Source organism: Garra rufa, chromosome 18 (assembly GCF_049309525.1).
Source record: "Garra rufa chromosome 18, GarRuf1.0, whole genome shotgun sequence".
Taxonomy (NCBI): Eukaryota; Metazoa; Chordata; class Actinopteri; order Cypriniformes; family Cyprinidae; genus Garra; species Garra rufa.
Window position 1 is genome coordinate 42,616,147 of NC_133378.1, and position 6,439 is coordinate 42,622,585.

Below are 6,439 nucleotides of genomic sequence, written 5' to 3' on the forward strand. Positions count from 1 at the left end.
GACCACAATATTGTCTGAAATACAATTTCGCATGTAAATGAGATCAAGTTGGTTGCCAGATTTATGAGTGCATGTAGTGATAACACGTTGTAGATCAAATGAAGCTAGAAGTGAATTGAAGTCAGCAGCATAGGGTTTGTCAAGGTGAATGTTGAGGTCCCCAAAGACTAGAAGTGGGCTGCCATCCTCTGGAAACGAGGACAGCAGCCCATCCAGCTCTTCTAAGAAGATGCCAAGTTGAGTAGGAGGGCGGTAGATTACCACAATGTGGAGTTCGATAGGAGATGTTACAGTGATTGTATGAGATTCAAATGAACTATAATTGCATAGAGGAGAATGGGTTGAGTATTTCCAGTTGTTAGAAATAAGAAGTCCCGTCCCCCCACCCCTTCCAGTCTGACGAGGGGTGTGAGAGAAGGAAAAGTTATTAGAAAGAGCAGCTGGGGTTGCAGAGTCTTCTGGACGAATCCAGGTCTCAGTCAAGCCTAGAATGCTCAAACCAGATTGCACAGAAAATGCTGAAATGAAGTCAGATTTGTTGACAGCTGATTGACAGTTCCAGAGTCCAACCGTGAAAGAGAAAGGTTCAGTGGAAGAAGTGTCGATAGGACGCAGGTTAGAAATATTGCGTCGACGTGTGCGTGTGATATTAGAGCGGTGTGAAGAGACCACCGGAATGAGTTGGAAACACATGATAGAGGAGGACAGAAAGAAGAGTGAAATAAAGGAGAGGAGTACTTAAGTGCGTTGTCGGTGTCGTTGCTCGGTGAAGTCGCGCAGGAAAAGTCGCAAGTCTTTACTCTCGTCGGTCTTCACGCGAGGAGGCTGAACGCTTCCGCTGACGCTTCAGCGTCAGCTGTTCTGACGCAGTTAAATAGACAACCAAACAGTGCTTCAATGATAAAAGCTAGGGACGCCTCCTAGGCTCAGTGAGCCGCGAATGTCTCGCCCGCACACAAAATGGCTCAATCGAAACTCAAAAAGCAACAGCTTCGCACTTGTAATAGCTCCAGAAGGGAACGATATGACAAAAACAAAAGCTTCCCTTGGCCGTACGCTCAGTTATCAATTTTAATGATTGCAATAAAAACTAGAATTTAAAGCAAAAACAATCGCAGGACAAATAACAGAAGAACACTCCTTTTCTAACAGTGAATAGATGTAAATAAAACAAACGAATAATTAAATAGAACAACAGAGTACTTTAAGAAGCAGCTCAAAATTAATATTAACGAATAAGTGAATAGAAACTACAGAGTGCTTAAGAGAACAGCGGCTTAAAATTAATACTTAGGAATAAGTAATTAAACAGAAACGACAAAGTGCTTTTAGCAGCAACTCTAAGTAACGACCGCCTAGTGAAATAGTATTAAAGTAGACACTTACGCGCCGTCGTTCTTTCTCGTCTGAGGACTGAACTCACTTTCCCGCAGTATGGAAAGTAAGCAAACTATTTAAGCAGTATTCTCGCTAGCCACGCCTCCTAGGCTCAGTGAGCCGCGAATGTCTCGCCCGCACGCAAAATGGCTCAATCGAAACTCAAAAAGCAACAGCTTCGCACTTGTAATAGCTCCAGAAGGGAACGATATGACAAAAACAAAAGCTTCCCTTGGCCGTACGCTCAGTTATCAATTTTAATGATTGCAATAAAAACTAGAATTTAAAGCAAAAACAATCGCAGGACAAATAACAGAAGAACACTCCTTTTCTAACAGTGAATAGATGTAAATAAAACAAACGAATAATTAAATAGAACAACAGAGTACTTTAAGAAGCAGCTCAAAATTAATATTAACGAATAAGTGAATAGAAACTACAGAGTGCGTTTTAGAAGCAGCTCAAATTTAATATTAACCAATAAGTAAATAGAAACTACAGAGTGCGTTTTAGAAGCAGCTCAAAGTGCGTTTTAGAAGCAGTTCAAATTTAATATTAACCAATAAGTAAATAGAAACTACAGAGTGCGTTTTAGAAGCAGTTCAAATTTAATATTAACCAATAACTAAATAGAAACTACAGAGTGCGTTTTAGAAGCAGCTCAAATTTAATATTAACCAATAAGTAAATAGAAACTACAGAGTGCGTTTTAGAAGCAGCTCAAATTTAATATTAACCAATAACTAAATAGAAACTACAGAGTGCGTTTTAGAAGCAGCTCAAATTTAATATTAACCAATAAGTAAATAGAAACTACAGAGTGCGTTTTAGAAGCAGCTCAAATTTAATATTAACGAATAAGTGAATAGAAACTACAGAGTGCTTAAGAGAACAGCGGCTTAAAATTAATACTTAGGAATAAGTAATTAAACAGAAACGACAAAGTGCTTTTAGCAGCAACTCTAAGTAACGACCGCCTAGTGAAATAGTATTAAAGTAGACACTTACGCGCCGTCGTTCTTTCTCGTCTGAGGACTGAACTCACTGAACTCACTATTTTGTGTAATTTTTTTTTTGTGTAAAAAATATTTTGTCAATTGGATATTTAATGGTTAAATTAACTAAAACAGTTAAAAATTAATATTTATTAAGTAATATGGGAATTATCAGTAAGCGTTTAATTGTGATTGTTTTATTTTAAAATAATTGTTTCAATTGGACTTATTATAATTTATTTTATAAGTTACTATAATTTGACTTTTGTTTAAATTTTAGCAAATGTATCTATTAAAATGTTTATTTTTATCTTATTTGCATCAGATTTCAATTACAATGCATATTTTTAAAGGCAGTTTTGTGTAGGAGAACATTTTCCATTTGTATTCATGTCTATATCCTGAAGGTTTTTACAGAGGGATTTGTTCATATATAATTTGGTTGATTTGATACATTTTATTCCCTAAAAATGCTAAAAAAAATATAGTCTTTATAGTCTGTTTTTTCTGAATTATGCAGTGACAAAATGAGAGACCCAAAATCCCTTCGGTAAAAAACTTTTGACTCTAGTATGTCAAAAAAAATAAAATTAAACAAGAATTTTGAAACTGGCTTCATCCAGTGTTTACATTTTTGTTCAAGAAATGTATGCAAACTAGTGCATACAGTATTTCATTAAATAATGCTTTATTTGCATATTTAAACCTAAGATTTTAGAAAACTTGTAAAACAAAAAAATCTTAAATTAACTGAGTAAGGTGATAACTATTAATTCATTTTTGTTACCCTATTCACCTTAATTTAGTTTTTCGCCTCGTGAAACAAGACTAAATATCTCAAATCATTTTGCTTATTTACTTACGGTGACGCATTGCTGCCGCACACTTAATTTTTTTCCCACTCAGCTATGTCGTTATAACGAGATCTTTTCTCGTAAAAACGACATCTTTTCTCGTTAAAACGACATATTTTCTCGTAAAAACGACATAATTTTCTCGTTAAAACGACATCTTTTCTCGTAATAACGAGATCTTTTCTCGTTAAAACGACATAATTTTCTCGTTAAAACGACATCTTTTTCTCGTAATAACGACATAATATGTCATACGATCTGACGTTCCTGTTATAGATGATATGATTATGTTATTGTGTATTATGCAAAGCGTTTGTCCACGCTGCCTTTTCCACAGTCCTGACATAAAGGAGGATGCACGCTGCTGGAGTTAGAATACACTAGCTATATATAGAAATAAACTGTTTTAATAATTTTAATGTATTGGTTTCAATTGTAGCTGCATGTTTATTAGGATTAATCTCCAATCTGCCCTCAGACCCAGAGGATTTAAGATGATCAGATCAAAACTGTTATTTCTGAATAATCGACTCTGAGCTTGGAATATTATTTGGATGAAAGTTTGATTTTACAGAAAATTTAAATACGATCATAAAGAAATAAAATAGAAATGACAAACGGTTTGGCTGCATTATGATAATAATAATTTCGTTCCTTTTCAAAAATGGACAAAATCAATGAAAAAAAAAAATCAGTTTAGTATTTTTGTCTGTGGGTAAAAAGAGAGCTTATGCTTTAATGGTCCGTGTACCTACGTATAATTGGTTTTCTCGTTTTTGTTTTCAAAACAAACAAACGAATAAATGATTGGTTTATGCAATATTTACATTTTCTCCGGAACACAAAAACGAATTTCATTCATATTTTCTATTTTGTTTTCATTACACGTCGTTCAAATGCAGATATTAAAAAGTCAACAAAACCAAATCGAAAAATTTAAGTTTTTTTGAACAAAGCGCGTTTTAGTACACCGGAAGCTCGCTGCTGCCGCTGAAGGTTTTCACTTGAGACATAAAACATAAACGTAAACACACGGAGCCCGCTGTGTCACCTGCAGGAGAAAAATAATCAATCCATGGCGACGGTTTTGCAATTCGTCCCCTCAGTTTATAAACCGTACTCACGAATTCTTAAACTGTTCCCTCGGTTTAATAAATCGTGCCCACGGATTAACAATCCTGGAGCTCAGATTTTGTAAACCGTTCCCTCGGATTTTGAATCCGTACCCACAAATTCATAATCTGTGCGCACGCTTTCTCAATCAGTTCCCACGGGTTTGTGGCCCCGCCCCCAGATTCAATAAGGCTACCTGTTTATAGGTGCTGGATGCATTGTATTGCCTTTATTAAACTTTATTTTTCATAGTAGGCTATATGAGACCATGCAACTGACAAAACAATGTTTTTAGCGTTTATTTTACATTAATAACCAATAGAATAGCTGCTAAAACACCACATCTGTGTTTTATCCTAATGATGATTAATGTAAAATAAACGCTAAAAAGAGGACTATTTTGTAAGTGCGAATCATGCTACTTTAACGCACCAAAATAAAATAATAATTGAAGAGCGGCTTCAAACGGCTTTGCCTTATTTTTCAAAATATAAAATCGCCTGAATTTTGTAAAAAAAAAACGTTTGGAGAGAAGGTAAAAAGCAATACAAAACAAATAATTTACAGGTTATGTTGTCATTCCTTTGCTCTCAAACTGAATGCAATGTAATAAGAGGCCTTAATTAATAATAACATTAACAGTGAAGCATGCATCTAACTCTGGGTGAAAAGCTTATAATAAAATCGCCAAAAATCGTCTACGTGTTAAGAATGAGTATAATTTCCAAAGCTCTAAAAGGTTATTTAAAAATAAAGCATTCATTATAATAAACAGTTTACTGTCTTAATGTCTCCATTTTTTTTAGTCTACAAATTAAAATAATAATTACAATTATTAGTATTATTTACGGTGAGCATTGCTGTCACAGACATAAGAACCCTGCACAGGCCTCAAATCTATAGGCCCTAGATGCTGGCCCGAGTTTATCAGAATTCAGTAATATGGGCCCCAATCCGACCAAACCCGTCTTTTCCCCCTCTTCTCACAAAACAGCGTATACTACTGTTTCAGCTATTAAAATAGTCCAGTTTTGTATGTAACGCGATTATATAAAGTGATTATATTTTGTTTCGTTTTTATTAAGTTAATTTAGAAAAAACATTTGGAGCATTTTTTTGTTCGTTAAATATAAGTTTTTGATTTTTAAAGTAACGACCAAGCGGCAAGCGGCAGAGAATGAGTTGATCATATTGTGTTTGATCAATTTTGCCTTCTCAGATAATCACAACTTGCCTAAAATAAATATAGATCTAGGCCTAAAAGAGTTAAAATATAAAACAATGTTAATTTCAACGTTAAAATAATATAAATGTGCGGTATTAGGCACAAATGCAATCGTTTGTGCTGAGAGCCGCTTTGCAGGACATAGAGGAGCCAGCGCAATCACTTGCATTTTTGCAGTGGATACAATTTAAAATATTCCGTTATTTTTGCTCATAAAGGTACGAGTAATACATTATTCGGAACTGTAAATGGTCTACTTTTATTTGTGTGCACTCACAATATCAACAAAATGTTGCAAACGGTGCTTGAAACATTGAAAACAAACATGATCCCCTCATGTCATCTCAAGGAGCGCTTCTCAGCAAAACTCAGCGAATTAACTCACAGACAAGATATTTATAGAAAGCTTTAAATTATTACTTAACGAAAGAGAACAAATCAAAAACAAAAACTATTTCATTATGTAGTCTGTAAAGATTAATTTCTCTCTAAAGGCGCGTCCAAAGAGGAAATGGCGATCGGCAACTTCATCCTTGCGAGACACTGACTCAGAAAACACAAGCGTTTTAGCGTTTATTTTACAATAGCCTACTTGCCAATGGGATAAAACACAGGCGGTGAATATAAACACTTTTATATTAGTTTAATGTTGAAATTAAGATTGTTTTATACTTGAACACTTTTAGGCCTATAGATTTTATTGTAGGCAAGTCGTGATGATTTGAGAAGGCAAAACTGATCAAACACAAGCTATGATCAACTCACTGTCTGCCGCTGGCTGCTTGGTCGTTACTTAAAAAAATATATATATTGAACGAACAATAAAATGCTCTAAACGTTTTTCTAAATTAACTTAATAAAAAAACGAAATGAAG